This window comes from Cynocephalus volans, chromosome 2 (genome assembly GCF_027409185.1).
Source record: "Cynocephalus volans isolate mCynVol1 chromosome 2, mCynVol1.pri, whole genome shotgun sequence".
Classification (NCBI taxonomy): Eukaryota; Metazoa; Chordata; class Mammalia; order Dermoptera; family Cynocephalidae; genus Cynocephalus; species Cynocephalus volans.
The window spans coordinates 226,382,504-226,407,931 of NC_084461.1; the positions used below are offsets into that span (position 1 = coordinate 226,382,504).

Sequence of the window (25,428 nt, forward strand, 5' to 3'; positions counted from 1 at the left end):
AAAGACCACAGGCCACTGGCCCTGGCAGTTGGCCTTGAGCTTTGCAGTTTTGTCTGAGAGATGCTCCGGGCTGGGAGAAGTCCTTGCCTGTCTCAATTGATGTTTCCCAGGTTCGTTTTGTTACTTGGAGCTCTGTAGCCAAATAAGATCTTGCATTTCTGAGTTGTGAAATCTGACCAGGATACGTGATGTTCCACCAAGGCCAAAGGACTCAACTCATCACGCAAAGCCAGGCCTCTCCCAGGAGCCCCGAGCGGGGGCATGCCAGAGCAGCAGCTCCAACTCCAGGGCTGGAGGGTAGAGGTATCCTTTGGGGCAGCAAGGGTGAGGGGGACAAAGCAGGAGTCGGACAGGTCACTAGAGCAGCCACTGAAGGAGGGGCACTGAGGCAGATGGAGTGTGGGCAGGCCCGGGATGGTTCGTGTCAAGGAAGGGGCAGCTTTTAAACAGCCCCTCCAAAGAGAAGAGCCCAGCCTGAGCCTTTCAAAGTGCAGGTGCAGAGGCAAGCCACAAGAAGATAAAGGAATGCAGAAAACGCTCCCGGCACCTGACGGATGGCCATCTCCTAAACTCGGCAGCGGTGCAGTGGCCCACCGTCCTCAGAAGGAGAGCCAACACTCCCCGCAGGGAGGGTGCCAGGCAGAAGGGTCTCTCCTGACATGTTTTACCTCCAGTGAGTGGGTAAGTCTGCCTGTGGGCACGGACCTTATTTTATCCTCTCTGGGCTCATCCCTGTGCCTTAGCTGAAGGTGGCTACTGGGTCTGGGGTGATGAACTGGCAGAACTTAACTAGGGAGCCCCCATCCGAGCTCCTCCCTTAAGATACTATGGGACACAACCCTAGGAATTCAAAGGGAGCAAATTGCTCCCCAACCCCCCGCCCTCCACCCGGGGCTGCCTTGGACCCCTCTGTGGCAGGTGGCGTAAACTCCTCTAGTGAATGTGGACTTTTCAAGAGTTCACTGCAGAGGAGAAGGATCACTTATCTGATCTCAGGCCCCAAAGCATCCTCAAGAGGTACAACAGGAAGACCAAGCCCAGATGGTCACAGAGAGACCCCCAGTGCTGTCAGCTTGCTCCATGCTGGAGTCAGAGGGCCACAGGGGCTGAGACCTCCGACCGCCTGCCACCCCCCTGTGTCAGGGCCACTTTGCCAGGAAAAGGCCAAGTTGATACACCCCAGAGAGGCCACCTGGGGTCCAGAGTGGGTCTTGCTGTCTGAGATAAGGGCTGCATAGAGACAGCTCACATGGCACAGAGGAAGCCTCAAACTGTAGCAGGTGGGACCGAGCATGGGCTTGGGGACTGTGCAGCCCCGGAGGTGGGTCCTGGACCACAGTGACCAGCGGGCTCTTGCCCTCCCTGCACATCCATCCTCACACCACAGTGGGAGGGAAAATCCCAGGATCCTGAGTGGGGAGCACTTCCTCTAGGACCCAGTTACCGCCTGGCCCAGGTCCTGGATCTGGGAGCTGGTGCAGCAATTCTGCCTGTTGTCACCTGGGGCTCTGACTTGTCTGTACTGCAACCCAGCCCTGGTGTTGTTGTGCCCTCTCTGTCTGTGTAGGTGGGCTGTGAACTTGGGTCTGCCCCCAGACCCCAGCCTGGGCCTTGACCCCAGTCTCCAGGCACTACCACTGTCCAGCCCCACCTAAGCCTCTGCCCGGGTCCTGCTTCTCCTGGATAGGCCGTGCCCACCCCGGTGTCACACAGGATCTGTGCCCTGCTGCACCTTCACCCCTGGCTGGCCCCAAGCCTCTCCCTGACTCCTGTCTCTGGGCTTTGGCCCCGTTTATCCCCTGCCGCGCCCTTCCCTCCTCACACCTGCAGCCAGGTAACTTGTCAAGCATCGCTGTCTTCACAGGGGTTTGTGCATTGCCATAAATTACTAAGGTGAGGTTTGTGCTCCTCCCACTCTCAGACAAAGAGGATCTACTGAGCTAGGTATTTTTTGCAATTTGGATTTATTGAAGTATAAGTTTATGTACGATAAAATGTATCATTTTTAGGTATACTCATCTATGAATTTTCCCAAATGTATACAGTCATGTAACCACCACCACAATCATGATAAGGAGTATTTCCATCTATTACAACCCATATTTCATCACCCATCTCCATGCAGAATGTTTTCTCGACGAGCTTCCTCATGCCCCTGTGTAGTCGAGCCCCTCTCCCACCTGAGTCTCCCCAGCCCTACGGCATTGCTTTCTCCAGAGTGTCATCTACGTAGAACCACACGGTATGTCTTCTTTCGCCTAGAATAATGCATACGAGATTCAACAATATCGCTGCACGGATCGGTCGTTCCGTCCTCTGTACTGGTGGGTAGGACTGCATCGTGTGGCTGTTCTGTGACTTGTTTATCCACTCACGGACACCTGGGTTGATTCCAGTTTTCATTAATTATGAGCAAAGCTACTATAAACCTTTGTGAGCAAATCTTTGTATGGAGTTATGTTTTGATTTTTCTTGGGTAAATACCTAGGAGTGGGATTGTTGGATCATATGGAAAGTGTATCTGTGACTTGACGAGTGATGTCCCCTGCCTTCCAGAGTGGCTGTGCTGTTTTGCGTTCCCACCAAAAATGTGGGAGTTTCAGTTCACGTCCTTACCAGCCCTTGGTGTGGTCAGGATTCCTGTTTAGTTTAGTCTGTGGTGAGCGCTGGATACTCTAGTCTTTTTCTTTTAATTTACTCTGTAACTTGTTCTCGGTTTTGTTTATTCTATAAGCAAATGGAAGCCTATTAATATTCACATCCCCCAATACAGGGTGACAATGGTCAGTCTACCCCATCACGGCTGTTTACATGACAAGTGATCTCACAATTTCGTTTTGTGTTGGTTGAGCCTTGTGGCTAATGAGCAGAGGCTCTGAGGTTAGATAGACCCACGTTAGAATCCTGTCACTCCCTATGGGTTGCTGTGTCCCCTTGGAGCAGTTACTCAGCTTTTCTACACTGCAGCTTTCCTGACGGTCCGACATGGAGAACGATACTAAACTCCAAAGCAGACACTCAGCAGGAGTTGGTCCTTGTGCGGAGCTGCTCCGAATGTCTTTGCAATGGGAACACCAGTGTCTGCCTCTGAGCCTGCTGTGCAGACTAACTGTGGTCATGGGCAGGGAGGTGCCCATCAGCAGTGAGGTTCTGATCAAATGTGCGTGAAGGCTGGTGCTGTGAAGGCAGGGAGGGGATGGATCACCAGGGGGAGATCGGACTGAGGGAATGGAAGATGTCTGGGCCATCCAAACCCTGGGAATTGCGTAGGAAGGAATCAACCCACAGAGGAAGGAGAGCGTGCCCAAGTGTTCACCGTCCAATGGACCCGAAGACAATGCAGGAGAGGGTGCAGAGGAGGCACAGAAAGTTCAGCACTGCAGGACTTCACCGAGTAGAGCTCAGGGCACCTGTCCTCTTCATCTGCCCATTTTTCTGCTGGCCCTTTGCTTTGTCACCATGTGGCACTCTCTCGTTATTACCCCCTTTCTCTCTCTCCTTTTCATCTGTGCACATGTGTGTGTGCATCCACCCAGCCTGAGCAGGGCGCCTGGAGCCTGTGACTCGTGTGCCCGAGGGAAGGGCTTTGACAGCAGCCTTGCTCATTGCAGATGCTGGGTCCTCCGCTCCCCTTTGGTGTGGTGTGGACAGCAGGGACAGACACGTGCCTCGAACTGCTGGCCTCACCTCATGTCTTTACCCTTGTCCTTCATGGTCCAGAGTCGCAGGCCATTGGTGATGAGGAGGTTGATGTCCTGAGGAAGAGCAGACCTGGCACAGGGCAGCAGCCTCCAAGCACAGGTGGCCCCACAGTCCTGCCTGAAATGGAGGCATCAGAACTACAGACATTTCTAGAACAAGTTCTCAGAGACATGGCCTGGCTGAGCCTTCTCCACCCAGACCCCTGTGAAGTGGGTGCACCACCTGGATAGAGACGACCTTTTCAGAGTCCTGACCTCCGAGAGAGACCTCAAGCTGAGGCAGGACACTGGGTGTAGGGGGAAGTCCCTGAGTGACCCTTGTGGAAAGACTGGTCAGTAGTTTCTCCTTCAAACTCTAAGCACACTTTCTGGACACCGATGGTGTTTCACGTGCTTTGGGAGCATCTAAGAGAAAAATTAATTCTCTATCCTCAGGGCAAGCTGTCTGGTAAATAAAAGACATCCACCAACACCCCCAGCCACAGCATCACTGGGCTCCTGGGCCACAAAGGAGGGACAAACGTTCAGAGAAGCAAGGCAGGAGTCTCCTCCTGGAGGACAAGGGAAGGCCTTCACCAGGGAGGTGGGGAAGGACCAGACTCTGCACAATGTTTCCCCACTGGGGGACTGGGGAATGGCTGATATCCCCATCTTCTGGTAGGAGAATCTGGGGCCTCACCTTCCTATCAGGATACTGTGAAGGTGAGTTCGCACATGGCCAGAGTCAAATGGCCTCAAGAACCTTCTGGGACATTCTGGGAAGGAGGGAAGGAAGGAGGAAGAGAAGGCAGAAGGTAGAAAGAAGGAAGGAAGTGGGGAATATACTAAGAATTTATTGCTTATCACACCCTGTAGACTATCTCAATCTACTCGAAATATTTGATATAATATAGACATGAAGGAACAATTGTCTAGTTGCTTCATTTTCAACTCTGTGATAGGTCTTTGACAACTCAGCAATGAGACCAGGTGCTGTCCTGCTGGGCACATGACCTCTGCTTTAAGCAGACTTCTCTCTGAGACTGGGAGTTGCAAGAGGACAGAGCATCAGTCTATCTTATGCCCACAGTGGTGTCCGCAGGACCTTGTGTGTGCTCAGCTGCAAAAAAAATCATTGCTGAATAAATAAAATTAAATTAAAAGTGAAGGGCCGGCCTGTGGCTCACTTGGGAGAGCATGGTGCTGACAACACCAAGTCAAGGTTTAAGATCCCCTTACCAGTCATCTTTAAAAAAAAAAAAAAAGTGAAAAAATTAAATGAAACTAAAAATGAAAAAAGATATTGAGTCCCTCACCAATATTTTAAGACAAAACGATGTAGGAGAAACTCAATAAGTGAGTATTGAGGGAATGAATGAATTGGCTATAAAGGAAATGCTGTGAGGTAAAGGTGAAGCCAGAATGCCAGGTAAGGGAATTGTGGGTTTCTCAGTTCTTAAGGGAGGATGCTCAGAACATTCCCTTATTAGGGCATCCCAGCTCTCCAACTGTACAAGATACACAGCACAGAAATTCCACACCCGAGATGTCCTGTGTGATACTAATGTTTTCTGGGGCTAGAAGTAGTTCAGGCCATCTCCTGACCCACTCATCTATGTGTATGTGTGTGCGTGGCAGAACTGGGGTGGCAGAACTGGGGCACACCAAGACAGCAGGCATGGAGAGCAGCTGGTGCTGGCTTTGCACAAAGAATGGTGTCCTTTATGGGAGATACCTGATAAAGGGTTGGAGCGCTAACCAACATCCCCCAGGGCTGAGGCTTCCCCACCAATTAACCTCTCCCATGGTGGTGACCTAGATGAAAGGAATGCCCCCATCAAAGAGAATTACTCTGACACTTGTTAAAAACAGCAAGAAAACTTTATTCGATATTATTGTAATAAGGGAGAAAGATCGAACTAAACCCTGAATACAGCAAGGGAAAGTAGGGATTTATAGCCAGTGGGCAGGGTGAAAGAGTGGATGGAAAATTACTAAGAGGAGCTGGATTAGGTATCAAGGGTGGGGAAAGAGGAGTTCTTTGGATATCAGAGGTGGGGGGATTCCCAATAAACTGATTTAGTAGGATTCTCTGCTATCACTGGGCTGGGCATGCCAAAGATGGGGCCAAAGAAATTATATCGTCTCTCTACAAAAAAACCACTGACCAACAAATACAAACAATAAGAGGGGGCGGAAGGAATAAAAGATATGTAAAACAACCATAAAAATTAATAAAATGTCAGGAATAAGGCAATACCTCTCAATAACAACCTTGAATGTAAAAGGATTAAATTCTCCACTTAAAATATATAGACTGGTTGCATGGATTAAAAAACTAGAGCCAACTGTACACTGCCTACAAGAAACTCAATTCACCTGTAAAGACACACATAGAGTAATAGTGAAGGGGTGGAAAAAGATATTCCACGCAAATGGAAACCCAAAACAAGCATGAGTAGTTATGCTTACATTGAATAAAATAAACTTTAAACCAAAAACCAGAAAAAGAGACAAAGAAGGACATTATATAATGATAAAGAGATCAATTCTGCAAGAGGATATAACAATTGGAAATATATATGCAGCCAATATTGGAGCACCCAGATATATAAAGCAATTACCATTGGATCTAAAGGGAGAGATCAACCCTGATACAATAATAGACTGGGACTTCAACACCCCTTTCTTGGCATTGGACAGATCATCTAGACAAAAACTCAGCAAAGTAATATTGCACTTAAACTGCACTATAGACCAAGTGAGCCTGACAGGCATTTACAGAACATTTTATCCCACAACTGTACAATATGCATTCTTCTCATTAGCACATGGATCATTCTACAGGTTATACCATGTGTTAGGCCACAAGTCAAGTTTCAATAAATTTTTTAAAATTGAAGTCATATGAAGTATCTTTTCAGACAACAATGAAATAAAAATAGTTATCAATAACAAGTGAAACTTCAGAGAGTGTACAAATACATGGAAATTAAACAACATGCTCCTGAATGTCCAATAGGTCAAAGAATAAATTAAACAGGAAATAAAATTTCTTGAAACTAATGAAAATAAAAGCACATCGTACCAAAACCTGTGGGATACCGCAAAAGCAGTACTAAAAGGGAAGTTTATTGTGATAAGTGCTTACATCAAAAAAGTAGAAAGATTTCAAATAACCTAATCTTACACCTCAAGGAACTAGAGAAGCCAGAACAATCCAACCCTAAAATTAGTAGATACAAAGAAAGAAAGATCAGAGCAGAAGTAAATGAAATAGAGACCAAAAAATTCATACAAAAGATTGACAAAAGAAAAGGTTAGTTTTTTGAGAAGGTAAATGAAACTGACAAACCATTAGTTAGACTAACTAAAAAAAGGAGAAGACCCAAATAACAAAAATCCAAAATGGAAAAGGAGACATTGCAACTGATACCACAGAAATACTAAGAATCATTAGAGACTATTACGAACATCTATACATTAACAAACTTGAAAACCTGGAGAAAATGGATAAGTTTCTGGACACGTATAACCTAACAAGACTGCACCAAGAAGAAATAGAAAAACTTGACAGACCAGTAAGAGCAACAACGTGGGATAAGTAATCAGCAGTCTCTCTACAAAGAAAAGCCCAGGACCAGACAGCCTCACTGCTAAATCCTACCAAACTTTCAAAGAAGAATTAATACAAATTCTTTTCAAACTATTCCAAAAAAATAGGAACAAGTCATCCTCCCAAACTCAAAAAAGTAGAAAGATTTCAAATAAACATCAAAACATGAAATCTTTCTACTTTTTTGATTTTATGAGACCAGCATCACCCTGAAACCCAAACCAAATAAGAACACAACAAGAAAAGAAAACTACAGGCCAATATCTTCAATAAATATAGATGCAAAAATTCTCAGCAAAATACTAGTAAACATAATTTAACAGCACGTTAAAAAGATTACACACATGATCAAGTGGGATTCATCCCAGGGATGCAAGTGTGGTTCAACATACACAAATTAAATACAGAAAAGCATCTAACAAAATTTAACATTCTTTCCTGATTAAAAACTCTCAGCAAATTAGTTATAGGAGGAATAAAGGCCATATATGACAAACCCACAGCTAACATTAATATGAATGGGAAAATGTTGAAAGTTTTTCCTCTAAGCTCAGGAACAAGGCAGGGATGCCCACTCTCACCACTTTTATTTAAGATAGTACTGGAACTTCTAGCGAGAGCAATAAAACAAGGGAAGGAAATAAACAGCATCCAAATTGGAAAAGAGGAAGTCAGATTACCCCTGCTTGCAGATGATGTGACCATATATACAGAAAAACCTAAAGACTCCACCAAAATACTCTTAGGACTGATGAACAAATTTGGCAAAGTCGCAGGATACAAAATCAATATACAAAAATCAGTAGCATTTCTATGTACCAACAATGAACTAACAAAAAAGGAAATCAAGAAAGCAATCCCACTTACAATTGCTATTAAAAAAAATACCTGAGAATAAACTTAACCAAGGAGGTTAAATATCTCTACAATGAAAACTACAAAACACTGATGAAAGAAATTAAAGAGGACACACAAAAAAAATGGAAAGACATTTGATGTTCATGGATTGGAAAAATTAATGTTGTCAATATGACCATACTACCCAAAGCAATCTACAGATTCAGTGTAATCCCTATCAAAAAATCAATGACATTCTTCACAGAAATAGGAAAAAAAATCCTAACATTCATATGGAACCACAAAAGACCCCAAATAGACAAAACAATCCTGAGCAAAAAGAATAAAGCTGGAGGCATTATACTACCTGACTTCAAAATATACTACAAAGTTATAGTAATCAAAAAAGCATGGCACTGGCATAAAAACAGACACATGGACCAATGGAACAGAATACAGGACCCAGAAATAAATCCAGGTATTTATAGCCAATTGGTCTTTGACAAAGGCACTGAGAACATACACTGGGGAAAGGACAGCATAGAAGAGTAAAACTAGACCCCTATCTCTCACAAATTACCCAAATCAACTCAAAATGGATTAAATACTTAAATGTAAGACCTCAAACTATAAAACCTTTAGAACAAAATGCAGGAGAAATACTTGAGGACATAGTACTGGTGTCTTAGTTCGTTTTGTGTTGCTACAACAGAAACACCTGAGACTGAGTAATTTATAAAGAACAGAGGTTTATTTGGCTTATGATTCTGGGACAGCTGCATCCGGCATGGGCCTCAGGCTTCTTCTGCTCATGGCAGAAAGTGGCAGGCAGCTGGCAGGTACAAGCAGATCACATGGCAAGAGAGAGCAATAAAGAGAGGGGGGAGGTGCCAGGGTCTTTTAAACAATCAGCTCTTGTGGGAACTAATAGAGCGGGAACTCACTCACTACCCCCACCCTGCAAGGAGAGCATTAATCCATTCATGAGGGATCCACCCCCATGACTCAAACAGCTTCTAGCACTGCCACATTGGGGATCAGATTTCCACATGAGTTTTGGCGGGGACAACACTTCCAAACTCTATCAACTGGGCAAAGACTTTATGAATAAGACCTCAAAAGCACAAGCAAAAAATAAACAAATGGGATTATATCAAACTAAAAAGTTTCCGTGTGGCAAAAGAAACAATCAACAGAGCAAAGAGACAACCTACAGAATGGGAGAAAATATTTGTAAACTGTGCATCTGACAAAGGATTAATATTCAGAATATGCAAGGAACTCAAACAACTCAATAGTGAAAAAACTAATAATTTTCTCATTGAAAAATGGGGAAAGGAACTGAATAGCTGAATAGCCATTTCTCAAAGGAGATATGCATATGGCCAACAGGTATATGAAAAAATCCTCAACATCACTAATCATCAGAGAAATGCAAATCAAAGGCACATTGAGATATCATCTCACTCCAATTAGACGGGTTATAATCAAAAAGACAGAAAAAAACAAATGCTGGTGAGGACGTGAAGAAAAGAGAATTCATACATTGTTGGTGGGACTGTAAATTAGTTCAGCCATTGTGGAAAACAGTATGAAGGTTTCTCAAGCAACTACAGATAGAGCTGCCATACAATCCAGCAATCCCACTACTGGTTATACACCCAAAGGAATGGAAATCATCATGTCTAAGGGATACCTACACACCCATGTTTATTGCAGCTCTATTCACAATAGCCAAGGTATGAACCAACATAAATGTCCATCAACAGATGACTGGATAAGGAAAATGTGAAATATGTAAGCAATGGAATACTACTCAGCCATGGCATAAAAAGAATGAAATTCTGTCATTCACAGCAGCACAAGTGAACCTGGAGAATATTAAGTGAAATAAGCCAGGCACAGAAAGAGAAATACCACATGTCCTCACTCATACATGGAAGATAATAAAAAAAAATAATAAGTTGAACTTTTTTTTATGGCAAATCTTTTATTGATTGATGCTTGGAGCACAGAACTAATTGAAAATGAAGTTGAACTTTCAGATGTAGAGAATATAACCGTGGTTACTAGAGGCAGGATGGGGGGGGTGGGAAGGGTGAGAGGCTAGTTAATGGACACAAAATTACAGCTAGATGGGAAAAATGAGTTCATTCTATTGGTGTACAGTAGTGCTAGGCATGTATAATTAACAGTAATTTATTGTATGTTGCCAAATGGCTAAGAGAAAGGAGGTTAAATGTTCTCCTCACAAAGAAAAGATACATTTTTGTGATGAAGAATTTGCTAACTACCCTGACTTAACACATTGTATTTATGTATTGAAATATAACTCTGTACCCGATAAATATGTGCAATCAATACATTTCACTTAAATTTTTAAAAAATGTGTGACTAAACTTTGGTCAAGGTATTAGTCTGTTTCTGTTGCTTACAACAAAATACACAGAACTGGGTGAATTATAAAGAAAATGAAATGTATTGCTTGTAGTTTCAGAAGCTAGGAAGTCCAAAGTCCAGGGAACACATCTGGTGAAGGCTTTCTTTGGTGGTGACTTCAGTGGCAGGGTATCAAAATGAGAAATGGCAGACCAGAGAGAGAAACAGACTCTCCTCTCTCTTCTTTTAAAGCCCTCAGAACCACGCCCCTGACCACCATTATTAATCCATTCACTACTGCAGGGTCCTACAGTCTAATCACCTCTTCAAGGCCCCACCTTCCAATTACCATAATAGGACTTCCCACCTTCTTAACAGTCACAGTGGGGACTAAGTTTTGAAGGGACATTCAACCCAAGGCAGTCAAGGATGGAGTCCTTTTCAGCCCTAAGGAGAGAAGGGGCTGACACAGGTTGGGCTTGGGGACGGAAGGGATTTGAGTGATTCAGTGATTTTGAGTGCAACAGTGGTAGTCACTCAGATGCCTCAGCCTCCCAGGGGTATAATCCATGTCTGTGGATTAGGGGAATGGTCTGAAAGAGGTGGCAGGGAAAGGCCGAGCCGTAGGGACCCTGGTCTGTAGCCCAGTCGAAGCATTTCACAGGGGTGGGTACACAGCACTCCTTCAGCACTACAGCTGTAGCCCCCAGTGAGCTGCAGGCACTGTCACTGGCAGAGAGAAGCAATGGCAAGGGCGAGGAGCCTGGAAAGGGAACATCAGCTCTGGAACTGCAGAGGGTAACATCAGTAGCATGAAGCAAATGAACTTGGGAACTGCAGGTGGAAGCGGAGGGCTACAGGGGACCATGGGACCATAGACCCAATGGAGGTGCCTTGGGGGAGATGGCAGTGGGTCCTCAGGAATTTTGAGAGCTGGGCTAGAGCCGGGAAGGACTGAGCTGCACTTGTTGGGTCCCATTGCTTGGTCAGACCCCCCAGGTGGGCTTGGCCTTATGAGACTTGACCTACATCACTGTGGTCCTGACCGTGGTGTGATAATCGTCGGTCAGGAAGGTGGCCAAGGCCTAACTTCATTTTCATCATTACAGAGAGAGTGTGTTACTTTCCCTGGACTGGTCACCTGGGGCATCAGTGTTGATGAATGCTTTACTTCTAAAATCTGTGTTTGAAAAAGGCAAGGTTTCATGACATTTCTGCCCAGGTATTCCACTTCTGGGAACCTAGCCAAAGTAAATAATATTAAACAGAAAACAAGCTTTATGCACAAAGATGTTTATTGCAGGGGTAATTATATTACAGCAAAATTGCAAACAATCTAAATGTTCCACCATGGGGAATGATGATTAAGTAGTTTCTTTCATTATCCACCTGACATATTTATTTAGCCATTAAAGGTGATGCTTACAAATTCTATAACAACATAGAGGAATATTTAAAATGAGTGAGAAAGTGGGAAACAGAATTGCATGTATGTAATGAGTGTATCTGAGCACAAGTAAGGAAAAGTAACATTCAATGCCTTCAGAACTCTAATAGATTGAGATGCACCTCTGTAAACCAGAAAATCCAGCTGTCCCAAACACCCTTACCCCAGATTGTTTTCTATAAGGTAGCACCCCTGCCTGTCTGGGGTCAATACACATGTCATCCAGCTTCCTGGCCTGCAGGAATGGCTGCTTGCACCACGTGGCCCTGACAGGCTCCATTGGTCAGTATGGGTTAGGGTGTGCTGCAGTAACAACTACCTACTACATTTCAGTGGCTTCCAACAACACAAGTCTATTCCTGGCTCAGGTTCCATGTCTCAGTCAGGTTGATGAGCAGCTCTGCTCCTCACCACACTCACTCAGAATGCAGACTGCTGGGCCTGGAGCGCTGGGGGCTCCCCTTGCAGATTGGAGAAGGGTAGGGGAAGTGGAGGGTCTCTCACCCACAATCAAATGATCCATCCCCAAAGTAACTCCCCTCACTGCCGCTCACATCCCACAGGGCAGAACCAGCCTGTGGTCCTGTCTCCCACGGCAAGGTCAGCCTTCTCTGAGCTAGGAGGGCGAGGGGAACCAGCTCCCTCTGAGCAGCACCCTGGTTACCACAGGGCCCTCCATGAGCCAGGTGCCACCAAGAGCTCACTTGGGAAGGTTTCCTGCGGCTGACAGCTCAGCAGCCCCTCAGTGCTATGACCACCACTTAAGAAAGACCCGACATTCCGTCCCAGACTCATCAGGAAACCTTAGCAAAGGACTTGCTTCCCATATGTGACTGTCATTGCTGTTTGCCAGCTGCAAAATGGAACTATCTACCTTCCACAAAATTATTCCTGCTGGGCACTTTGTGGAGCATGCAGCATCTTCACACGCACACAGCTGAGGTCCACACCCCAGGCGTGGCACATGGGGTGCACCTCCGGGGACGTGCCACCAGCACTAACGAGCTTTTCTGCAGGGACAAGCCATTCCTCAGGAAGAAAGAAAAGTCTATCAGAGGTAGTGAGCATTAACTTCCTGAGTGTTATTTCATTCCTGGCACTATTAGAATGAAAAAGTTTAAAAATAAAAAATAAATAAAAATGAAGCAAGATGAGTGTAGAATCAAAAGCCACAGGAGTCTCTTGCTCTGTCTTTCTCTGTCTCTCTCTTTCTCTCTCTCTCATTGGTCCCATCTCTGTCCCACAACTGTGAAAGCCTTGGACTTTTTTGTTTCGGTTTTATGTTGTAGGCACTACAGTTAATTTTTCCTATCAGACGTGCTCAGGCTGAGATATTTGCCCCCTGGGGTGCCAGGCTTGGCTCACGTCACCCTTCACGGGCCCTGAGAGACTCGTCAGTGGGAGAAGCCTGGGGGGTGGGGAGGATGCATTTGGATTGCTGTGTAACAAAGCTTAGTGCTTTATAGCAACACAGACACATCCCAGTTTCCAGGGGTCAAGACTCCAGGTGCAGTTTGTGGGGTCCTCTTTCCAGCACCTCCCTGGGCTGAAATCATTGTGTCAGGGCTGCGTTTTAGACTGAGGCTCATTCAAGCAGTTGGCAAAGGTCAGTACCCTGTGGTTGTAGCACTGAGGTCCCCGTTTCCTTGGGCTATTAACCAGAGGCCACTCTAGCTGCCGGTGACCCGCAGTCCCTGGCCATATGGCCCCCTCCACAGGCACGGCTGTCTGCTGTCTTCCAGACCCACCCAGGTCATCTCTCTTTTTATTAAATCAAAGCCCACTGATTAGGGATCTTAATTATAACCCCACAATCCCTTTTGTCAGATAATGTAACCTCATCACAGAGCAATGCAGCACTATGTTCACACGTCCTGGCCACACTCAGGGGGAGGATATTATACGGGCATGTACACCGGGGACAGGTATCTGGGGTCCTTGTAGAATTCTGCCCACCACAGGGGTCTTCTCTTCCATGGTTATCAGATTCAGTGCATGGCTCAAAGGAGCCTCCAAGCACAGCACGCTCAGCTGCCCCGGGCAGCTGCAAAGAGCCACGTTTTACTAGGAGAGTTCTTCTTTCTCATTCAGAGGCCCTTGGTCAGAAGGGAGCCTTCCAGAGTCCTCAAGGTGGAGGAAGAGGACTGCAGAGGGCAGAACCCAGACTTCTAATCTGTTGCTGTACCCCTTCTTCCCCGGGCGGGTTCCTAAGGAAGTGGAGGGAGGGCCAGAGCAGCCCTGGGGAGGGCAGGGCCAAGGGCTCACAGCAACACTACACGGAGAGGGACAGCCGACCTCAGACACCTGGGGCGGCCACACCAATATTTTCTTCTCACCAGCCAGGGGAAGCGGAGGGCAGGGGGCAGGGAAGTGACAGCAGATATGTGTCAGAGAACTGCCTCCCTCCCCCTTTGGAAATAGACTCCCTGGCTCTGTCCAGACGGGCCATCGCTCCAAGGCTTCCCCACTCACTTGCCTGGCAGCAGGGCTTCTGCACCGTGACCCAACCTGGGGGCCAGAATTCGAGCCTAGTCAGAGAGCTTAAAGCCTCTGTGAGACCTGAGATTCAACTTGGAGTCCCAGGAACTTTGCTGGGGTTGGAGCTGGGGGCCTGGATCCTAGTCTTGCTGTTTCCCTTGTGTTGGCCTGGGGCAGGTCACTGAACCTGGGGCAGCCTCAGTTTCCACCTCCGTATGGAGGGTGGATGCAGAAGAAAAGGGGTCCTTCAGGGGAGTAAGTTTTCTAGATGGCCAGGTACTGTCAGGGTGTTCCATATGCCATTCGCTCCCAGGGGTCACACTGCAGATCCACATGGCAGTGGCCTGCTGGCTCTGCTCGGGGAAGCTGAGGCAGATGCTTCTCCTCCCCACCCCATGCCTGCCTGTGTCTGCCGCCTCTCTCACACACAGTTAGGACAGCTTTGGTCAAACTGAGTCAGGAAAGCCAAAAATGGATTGAGGGCAGCAGGCCCCATGGCTATGCCAAACCCAGAGCCTGAGCCACTCCCCTGGTCCCTGGCTGCATTGCTACCACTGGTGCAGATAACAAGGGAATGAAAGTGCAGGACTCGGGCATCAGGGAGGAACCACGCGGAGTGCCCCAGAGCTTAAATTCTAGCTCCCGCCTCACCGCCTAGTCCGTGGGTGACCTTGGATAAGTTAGAGTTCTACTCTGTGCCTCAGTTTTTCCATCTCAAAATGAGGAATTTGGGTTGGTCTTAAAATATCCACAATATAGCCTGCAGTCTAGGGCTGAGCCTCCCTGATTCCTGGGCAGCCTGCTGTTATATTAATCATCTTCTTTTTAAACTAAATTATCTAGCACTCTGTACTTAGTAGGCCCCAAAAGTCTACTTGCTGAAACTAGGTTGAAAGGGAAGGGCTCTGGGGAGCCCTGGAAGCTGGATAACTGTGCAGGGTTGGCAGGAGCTGACCTGCGCTGGAAGACCCCACCTCTGGAGACAACCTCCCCGCCCAGGCAGCTCCTGGCTAGATACCCCCCCGCCCAAGATGGTGCCCAGAGCTCTCCTTCTGCTGTTGGACAGCTGTGCCTGGAGCTGTTCCATCTCCCTGTCATCTGCATGGCAGCCTTTGTGGGATCCAGGAGCCAGCACAGTGCCCAGGTAGGTGCTCCCTGGGGCTGTAGGTGGGCACAGCTGTGCTGTGATGACAAACGTGAGGACCAGACATCCACCCTGGGTCCAAGGCCTGGCTTTGCTGGCTGCAGGCCCTGGGGATGACCACTTGCCTTCCTGAGCCTCAGCTTCCTCCTCTGCAAAGTAGAGCCAATGAAATCGGTTTCTCCTGGGTAGAGTGAGAATGGACCAATGTAGAATAGACAGGGTGACGTGGGCTGAATTATGTCTCCCCAAATTCATATGTGAAAGGCTCAACCCCAGTACCTCAGAATGTGGCTCTGTTTGGAGACAGGGCCTTTAAAGAGGAGATTAAATTAAAATGAGTTCTTTAGGATGAGCCCTAATCCAACATGACTGGTGTCCTGTAAGAAGAGGAGATTAGGACATAGACACACACAGAAGAAAGGCCACGTGAGGACACAGGGAGAAGGTGGTCATCTGCAAGCCAAGGAGAAAGGACTCAGGAGAAATCAACCCTACTGGCCCCTGGGTCTGGGACTTCCAGCCTCCAGAACTGCGAGAGAGTGAACGTCTGTTGTTTAAGCCGCCCGGGCTGTAGCGCTGTTGGGGCAGCCCGAGCAGACGGTAGACAGGGGGGGATTTGTTCTGCATCAGGCAGTGAAGGGCTGCCCACAGGGGTGGAGGTCCTCCCTTGCAACCCCTCCCGTGGCCGATTCCTCCCATCTGATTCACACACAGCCCGTGGCCCAGTGTGCCAGGCCCACCCTGTGGCCTGCAGTGCCCTGGGCCTGGCACAGGACAGCCAGCCACGCTGTGGGCAGGGTAGGGGGCAGCACACTGCAGCAAGCTTGTTTTGATTGTAGGCAACTCTGCTGAGTGGCCGCGAACGCAGCCAACTCGTCTAACATGATTCCGCGAGAAATGTTGACTCTAAATTACAAGGACTTAATTTTTCCAACCACAGCTAGGCAATAAATGACTCTCTGAAATGACAGATGGAAAGTTCAGTTAATATGTTTATCTTCTGGCTCTAAGCAGCCCTGCCTCCCCTGGCACTGCTCAAGCTAGCCAGCACAGAGAGGGGAGGACACCGCCCACTGCCCCAAACCCTCCCCAGACCTAGACCCCCAAACCAGCAATGGACATGGGGTCACTGCCATGTGCAGGCAGGAAGCTGCCTGAGAACCCCAGGCTCCAGGCCCTTCTGCCCAACTGGCTTGGCTATCCCCATCTCAAAAAACTCAAGTGAGCTATTCTGGGGTGATGGTGCCTGACTTTGTCCCCTAGGTGACAAATCACATGACCTCTTTGGCCTGGTCAATTTAAAACTCTCCCTGTCAGTCTCTCAGGGAGATGCTAGGAGCAGGATCATGATTAAAACAGCCAAGACCTGAATGGTGTTTTCTATATGCCCAGCACTGAAAAAGCCTAGGACATGGGTGCCCTCGTTATTTCCATTTTATTGGTGAGACAGTGGAGAGGAGTTATGCACTTGCTCGCATCACACAGGCAGTAGCGGTGGAGCTGGGATTCAAACCAGGCAGGCTGGCTCCATCATGCATGCTCTCGGTCCCTGCTGAACTGCCCCAGAGAAATCTGCTGTGCAGAGGTATGGAGGGGAAGTCTTGAGCTGGCTTCTTGGCAAGGCCTGTCCACACTGGGCTCTGGGTCTCCTTCCCCCTGTACATGCCAGCATGGCGGGCTTGGGACAGTCTGGCCAGGGCACTTGATCACAGCTCAGGCACTGACCCCTGGAGGGAAGGGGCAGGGCCACACGTCACTACCTTCCTACATTCCTCTCATCTCCAGTCACACCCCTGTGCTGTGGCCCTGCCCCTGCCTCTATTGTCCTTGGAACTCTGACCACCAGCCCCCTTGGGATGTCATGGCCCAGAGGTTCTGCCAGAGATGGTGAGGGAGTGACCACTGAGGCAGCTGCCCACTTCCCACAGCCCTGGCCTCTGGTTGGGAAGAGTACTTCTCCCCTGTCAGTTTTCTGCTTGCCCCCTCTCCATCTCCAGGCAGCCCTTCTCAGGGCAGGGTGAGGGGCTTTTCCACCTTTGCAGCCCTGTCCCTCTCTTGAGGCCAGACTTCCCCACCCACATTCCCTGGCTCCAAATATCCCTGACATGTTGAGTTCAGTGACATCCCCCGCTGAGATTTCTGTTCCCAGGCACAGGCTCTCAGCCGACATACAAGGCCCACCGCCCAACTTAGCTGCTGCCAACCTAGCCTGTTGTGGACATCAGGCTAGCTCCTGGTGCGAAGAGCTGGGGCCACAGGGATGACCTAGGGGCAGTTCCTAGTCTAAGAAACTCCCACTTTAGCCAGGAGAGGGATAAGGTAAGATCAGTACAATCCTGGGACAAGATTGTCATGGGGACTTTTGTTGAGCAGCCTGACATCAGCCCCTGTACCTTGGGGAAGAAACCCAGCTGGGAAGGCCCACATGAGAGGAGCGTGCGTTCACACCGTCGCTGCCCAGGAGGAAACAGTGCCATCCCTGGGGACCCCAGAGCTGGGGTGGCTGAAGCCTGGTTGTTAGTTGGTGAGTCAGGCTGCGGGATTCTTTCCCAGAGCCTGGCTGAAGGCTCCCCAGTGTGCCATGGCCATAAAGAAGCAGAAAATGGGCTGGGGCATGGGCTCTCATCCCCAACGCAGCTCCCTCTGAGAATGCACTTCTCAGTCCTCACCTTCCGCAGTGCCCCCTGCCGAGCCTCGCCTCCCCAGCCTGCTACCCTGACCTCCTGTGACCCACCCACGTCGTTTCTCCCCACAGAGGCTGAGCTCAAACTGAGGGAAAGTCTCGGTCCCCTCTCCACCCAGGTCTTCCATGCTGTCGTGCCTGTGGGTGGGCTGTGTCCTCCCCCAAGAAGTCTTTCACTGTCTTCTCCTGAGCAAAACCTACTCAAAACCAACTCAGAGTCATTCCTCCTTCCTCAGTGCCTTCGGGGATGTTCCCCATCGAGGGGTCGCCTACCAACCCCTCTAGCTCCCCACCCACCGCTCCTGCCCTGTGCTCTCACGGCACTTGGTTCTACCTCCTGGGTTGTCCTTCCACATGGCACGTGCTAATGTAACACATCTGGCCATGTGTCTGGTCCCTGCTGGCAGGGACTGTGCCACAGCCTCCACAGCCGCAGTGGCCAGCGTGGGCCCTCACCCGGTGCTGTCCAGGGTGGGCTGCCTGTCTGCAAAAAGGAAGGCGTTCCAGTTGTCTTTGCTGGGCAACAAACCATTGCAAATAAACAATCGTTTTATTATGCTCACAGATGCTGTGTGCCTGGAATCCAATCAGAACACAGCCAGGTGGCTTGTCTCTGCTCTATGAGGTTTGTGGCCTCTGCTGGGAAGCTTAGAACAGGTGGGGGTGACATGACAGCTGGTGGCAGGAATCATCTGATGACCTCTTTACTGGGCTTCTGCAAGGGGTCTCTCATGTCACCTGGGCTTCCTTACAAGATGGTGGCCGCAGGACCATCAGCCAGGCCCCCAGCACTGATGTTCAAGTGGTTGAAGTGGATGGAGGAAGATGCACAGCCTTTTTTTTTTTCTATTTTTTTCACAAGCGCCTAAGACTACAGGGCAGGAGACACGGACTCCACCTGTCCACGTGAAGGTGGCAAAGTCATTACAGAAGAGCATGTAGGACTGATGATTATTGCACCCTTCCTTGGAAAATACAAACTGCCACAAAATTAACAGTAGAGAAGTTGAAATATGTGCCCTCCACTAAAATTTTCCTCTTTTCCTCTGCAGAACTCATTCACTCCCCTTCTCCAAACTCAGGGTTTGAGTACAGGGACAAGTGCAGGCACAACAGGCTCACGCAGTTGATCTCATACATGGCTCCAGAAATATGCTGAAAGAAAGCTCCTTTGCAAGCACATTTCCTTGTGCGTGTTTAAAATATGACATCTGAGGGAGGGAGGTTTTGGTGATGGGGAGCAATAATCAGCCAAAATGTATATCGACAAAATAAAATTAAAAAATAAATAAATGAAAATAAAAATAAAAATAAAATAAAATAAATAAATAAATATTTTTTTAAAAAACATGACATCTGAGACCCTGTGACAAAAAAATTCTCTTTTCGGCCTTTTCTAGAGGGTAGTTTCTAGAATCAGACTGTTTCTTGATCTAAGTTGAAAACTGAAAGGAGAATATTAGGTCTTAATCTCCCTCAACAAATTCCTTCCAGCCAAGAACTCCTAAGTTCTATGTGTTCATTTCTGTAGAAATTTGGGCAAGTTAAGTAAGACACTGTTTTTCAACTCAGGATCTCCATCTGTCCAAGTGGAATGAATGTCAGATTTTTTAAAGGGAGGGGGGGATATTTCATTAAAGGCATATAATATGAAGGAGAGAAGAGAAGGCATTTATTCTATTTATTCTGAACATCTCATAATAGAAGGAATGCTGGATGTTGAAATGTGTGTTTCTTTATTGAATATTTTAAAGAAATTTAGAATGCCATTGATCCTATCTCTTTAATTAGAGATGAAGCCAGAAGGCTGGGACGTCGAGGTTAACTGAAAACAGGACTGCACTGTGCTCAGTCTAAACAGAAGGGAAAAATTAGTGTAAGCACCCGAAAAAGCATTTGATTATTTTTCTTTAAATGCAAATAATATTTTTGGCTGGTAAAGCACTGAGGGCAGGCTTTTGCCTTCTGCAAATAAAATCTTGTTCAAGACACGAGCTAGACTCACCACCAATTTAAAATTCTCTTTTAAAATACTTATGACTTATTTGAGCCCTTCTATGCCATTGAAACTGGTCTAGGACCTTCGGGTAAGATCTGAATCTGGAAGGAATGTAGGTGGACACATGCCAAACACAACTTTTAAATATCAATCCTCTGGAAGAAGCAAGGGGGCAGGAGGCATTCTTGAGCAAGAACGGAAAGATCAAACTCGTCTTACTGGCTTGGAGAGCAGCCTAATCTCTAATGCATCCTGGTGCTGATTTCACGTCATCAGAAGGTCCATTTCCCCAGCTTCCCTTCCCTCTGTATCATCGCTGTCAGAAGATGAGCCTGTCGAAAGACATGAGCGTATCTCTCTTTTATGAGAGTACCCGTGGGGATCTTGGCTTTTCTGGGACTTCTGAAGGGACAACATCACCGTTTGGCTCAGCCAGTGGAGCACAGAAGCAGGAGATAGTCCTGGAGAAACATGGCGTCCAGGACAGCGGGTGGGGTGAGCGTCCAGCATGAGCCACTCGCAGCACACCTTGCTCCAGCAGCCCTAGTCACCGTCCTTCAGCTTGTACCTGAGTGCTTGCAGGAACGGGGAGCTCACTGCCTCCTGAAATCTCCTACTCCATTAGGAGTCTTTGCGGGGCAGCTCTTCCTAATACTAAGGTAGAGTATCAGCCCCCTTCAATCATTTGTGGGACAAAATGAAATAAATACATACTGAGCTGAGATCTTTTTCACTTGTATCCACTGTTTATATTGTACCCTACCCCCCAGCCTGGACCCTTACAGAGGAAATCCATGAGAGTAAAACAGAAGGACAAGCATTTGCCTGTGAGTAATTCTGCATGCTGCTGGTTCTCCTCTGAGGTGCTTGAGCATGCAGGACCTGCACACGGGACAGTCTTATGTCAAGATGGAGGACAGGGGACAGCCTGCTGTGAGGATAGCATGTGAGCCCTGGAGGGAGTCAGAGGTACAGTCATCTCTGCTGTGATTGTGAGGACTGTGTCTCAGGAGTGTGAACCAATGGGGACATGGAAAGGTTTTCCCCATGAGCTGCTGCATTGCTGAAGGACAATGAACTGGATACTTGGGGGAACTACGCGTGGAATGTTATTCCTTTTTATGTTTGAGGCATGCTTTCAGCATTCAGACCCCACAAGGCTCTGGAGGCCACTGTGCAGATGTTGCTTTTACTTTGTAGGAATGGAAGCCATTGGCGAGTCTTGGGCAGAAGAGCGATACAACCTGTATTACATTGTGAGATTACTCAATGCTATGAGAAGAATTGGGTTTAGGGGAGTGAGAGGGAAACAGGAAATAGAAGCCTGCTACAAGAACCAGGCAAGAGAGGATGTGGCTTAGACCAGGCCAGGCTGGGCTGTCTTCTGCTGCAAGAGTCCATGGAGGTGAACATGTCTAGCTGAGCCCATTGTTGCCTGAATGCAACCAGAGTTTTCACATGGATGACGTTGTATCAGTCAGGGTCGTCCACAGAAACAGAGCTAAGAAGTTGTATGTGTATACACACGCGCACGCGCGCGCGCACACACACACACACACACACAGAAAAAGAACTGTAAAGGATTGGTTCACACAATTCTGGATGCTTGGAAGTTCCAATATTGGGCAGTCAGCAAATTGGAGACCCAACAGAGCCAAAGGTGTAGTTCCGGTCCAAAATCCAGCAGGCTCAGGACCTAGGAAGAGCTGATGTTTCAGTTCGAGTCCAAAGGAAAAGACCCAGCTCAGGGTAGTCCGGCAGGAGGAGTTTCCTCTTACTTGTGTGAGGGTCATCTTTTTTGTTCTATTCGGGCCTTCTATTCTTCTGATTGGATGAGGCCCACCCAAATTACGGAGGAAATTTGCTAGGCTCAGCCTACATATTCAAATGTTAATTTCATCCAGAAACACCCTCACAGAAATACCCAGAATAATCTTTGACCAAATATCTGGGCACCCCATGGTCCAGTCAAGTTGACCCATAAAATTAATCACCACAGAAGGTGAAAAAAGATGCAGTCTAGGTGAATTCAGTGTCTGTCACAGCTCCATTGTGCCCTTGGGCTCAGATTTGGGTCTTTAATACTATTTTCTACTAAAAGGAATTGGGACTCTTGATCCTAATTCTTAGGACAAGAAAAATATTAATGAGTACAGATGATCTTGTTAATGCGAGATAATAAGATTGCTTTAAAAATCACAGTAAGTTTCTGTTGAAAGTACAGAAGTACCAGTTTGAAACATCCCATCAACCAAGTACAGCATGAAAAAAAATAATAAGGTTACCTGAAACAAGTTGATTTTGTGAAAGATCATGAATTCATAACATTCAAGAGAGTAAAGTTAATATAACATAACAAATATATTCTATTTTATACCTGTTTATAAAAAATATAAAATTATAATTATAACAAATCCTATAATTAGGATTTCTTTAGTTTTATTGCTTTTAATAAGTAGAAGAGTATTTGTGTTTGTATATATGTTTTTCTGCTAAGCACATGTCTGTTTACGAAGTAGAGGGTTATGTTTCTCGCTATCTCCATAGATAAGAATAAACACAGGAAACTGTAATTAAAGTAAAATAATTCTCCCAAACAAGTCTACTGCATAGTGAAGACATCATGTAATAAGCAGGTGGAAGGAAAGTCAAGCAACTAATTGCCCTTGTGGTCCTACCTAGCAACCAATTAAACAGAGAATCCCACAGAGCATTCCAATGATTAATTAGCTAAACATTGCACACAGCCCATCTCTCATCTCTTAGTAGATGGAACCTTGAGTTGACCATACTAATTATAATGCAGTATTGATAAGGCATGCATAAGTTTCCAATTAATATTTATAGACTGAGCCAATTTATCATAATGACAGGACAATAGTTTAGGTATTGCTGACCATAAGAAAGTTATGTAAAAATACATCATTTCTGGGAAAGACACCAACTTTTGAAAAATTAAACCTGTGAATTTAGATTTTAAAAGGCAAAGGCTTAAAAGTCCGGATGTAACAAATAGAAATTCATTATCAAAAGAAATTCAGCCAGTGGTTTGGTTTGGATCACTTTAGACATACAGACTTGTTTTAGAACAGAATCTGTGAACTCTTCTCTTCTGAAATGATATACATCTAATTTAAGGTCTGCTAAGACTATTAGTATCTGATGGAATTACTGAAGCCTAATGTGGGTATAAAAAATAAAACCTTATGAATAATATAAATAAAGATAAAGACATTTAAAGGCAGGGAGCTCATAATTGTGTAACCACTTTTACATATCAACCACTGATTTTCTTTATGTTTATGTCTTAAAACGACTACTAGTCAGGATAGTCTAGATTGTGCTGTGATTAGAAATAACCTCAAAATTCCAATGACTTGACATAACAGCGATTTCTTTCTTTCTCATGCTCCATGTCCTTCTTAGTTCAGTGAAGAGCTCTGTTCCATCACGTCACTCAGGCGCCAGGCTGATAAGGGCTCCCCAGCCCTGTAGCTGCATTATCTAGAACATGTGGCCTCTTTAGGCACTCAGTGTGGTGGTCTTAAAATGAGTCCACAAATCCTTTTATACTTCTCCCTTCAAATATTAGAGACTAATTCCCCTCCCCTTAAGTGTGGACTGTGCTTAGTGCCTTGCTTTGAATGAATAGAATGTGCCAGAAGTAACAATGTGTGATTTCTGAGTCAGATCATAAAAGGCATTGTGACTTCTTCCTTACTCTATCCTGGATAATTCGTTCACAGGGAAGCCAGCTGCCATGCTGTTGGGTCCTAAAGCAGTGCTATAGAGAGGTCTTCGTGGTGTGGAACTGAGGCCTCTTTCCAACAGCCCATGAGGAACTGAAGCCTTGTGCCAACCTCCAGGTACATGAGCCATCAAACAAGCAAATCCTCCAGCCCCATCAAGATATGACTGCAGCCCAGGACAACAGCTTGGCTGTAACTTCATGAGAGACCTTGAGCCTTAACCACCCAGCTAAGCCATGTCTGAATTCTTGACCCACAGAAACTGTGAGAGCACAAATGTTTGTTATTTTAAGCTACTAAGTTTGGGGGTAATTTTTTATGTAGCTATAGATAACCAATACATTGAGACAGCGCAAAAGAGCATCAGAGGGTCTTATTCTGGCAATGTAGTATTTTGGCCCAGAAGAGGCAAATTTAACTTCTGCCCTCAGCCTGTTAGCCAGAACTGGCTAAAGCATCATGCCAAATTGCCAGGGACCATGGAATTCTCCCATGACTCGGCAAAGACCCAGATATGGGCAACTACTACAAGCCTCTATTACAAAGCATTTAAGACATTAAAGAGAGTCTTATATATTTGACTTGTGTGTTTAATTAAATGTATGGAAACCTTGATTCAATAGGTTTGTAATAAAGTAAGAATATTAGGAAATTTTTAATTTATTGTATTCATAATTGTGAAAGATTATATTAGAAAGGTATGGTTAGAGAAAACATTAGCATATAAAAAATGTTTACAGCTTGTTAAAATCCTAAGATTCATAAACTTTTTACTAAATCCAAGATGTGCAAGTATTGACATTCTTCTTGTGCAAAAGCCCCTTGAACTTTAAAGAATCCGTCAGCCTAGTGAAGAGGTGGATGGACCGACATTATCCTGGTGCTCATAAAGAAGAAAATAGTAGATTCTGAAAGACAAGACAAGTCACTCCTTCTTAGAAAGTTCTAAGTGGAACCGTTAAATGGCAGATGGTGGTGTACTTGCAAAAGAAATGCCAACAGAGGTTCACCAGGAACAAACCATGATGAACCAACCTCATTTCTTCTTGGGGCAGGCTTTTCTATTGGTAAAATTTTATCAGAACTTATTCAAAGACTATTTTTTTTACTCTTGTGCTGCATGATGTATTAACTTATAGCTAAAATGTTACTCAAGATATATCACCCTGGTTAGAAATATTCAGACATGTGTCTCATTTCTCTGTAACTGCTCATCCCATGCTAAGTAATTTGGATAACACAGAAGTTAATAACACCAAGTTCAGGTGGATAGTTAATCTGCTGGATCGTCAAATCATGATTCAAAATGATCCCCTTAGGTTGGGGGATGGTCTAAGAGACCTTTAAATAAAGAAATAAAGCGTGTTACTGAGAGCCTTTCACTAGGGACAGGGCTACAACGTTGCTTTTGCCCAT

General features: G+C 46.2%; 1 long non-coding RNA gene across 1 annotated transcript; it reads left to right on the forward strand.

The window, feature by feature from the left end:
* Positions 1–234: 234 nt before the first annotated feature.
* On the forward strand, positions 235–24,593 carry LOC134369382 (uncharacterized). The gene is made up of 2 exons (XR_010022616.1): positions 235–681; positions 24,010–24,593. It is a non-coding gene; the product is annotated as an uncharacterized LOC134369382 (long non-coding RNA).
* Positions 24,594–25,428: the final 835 nt, after the last annotated feature.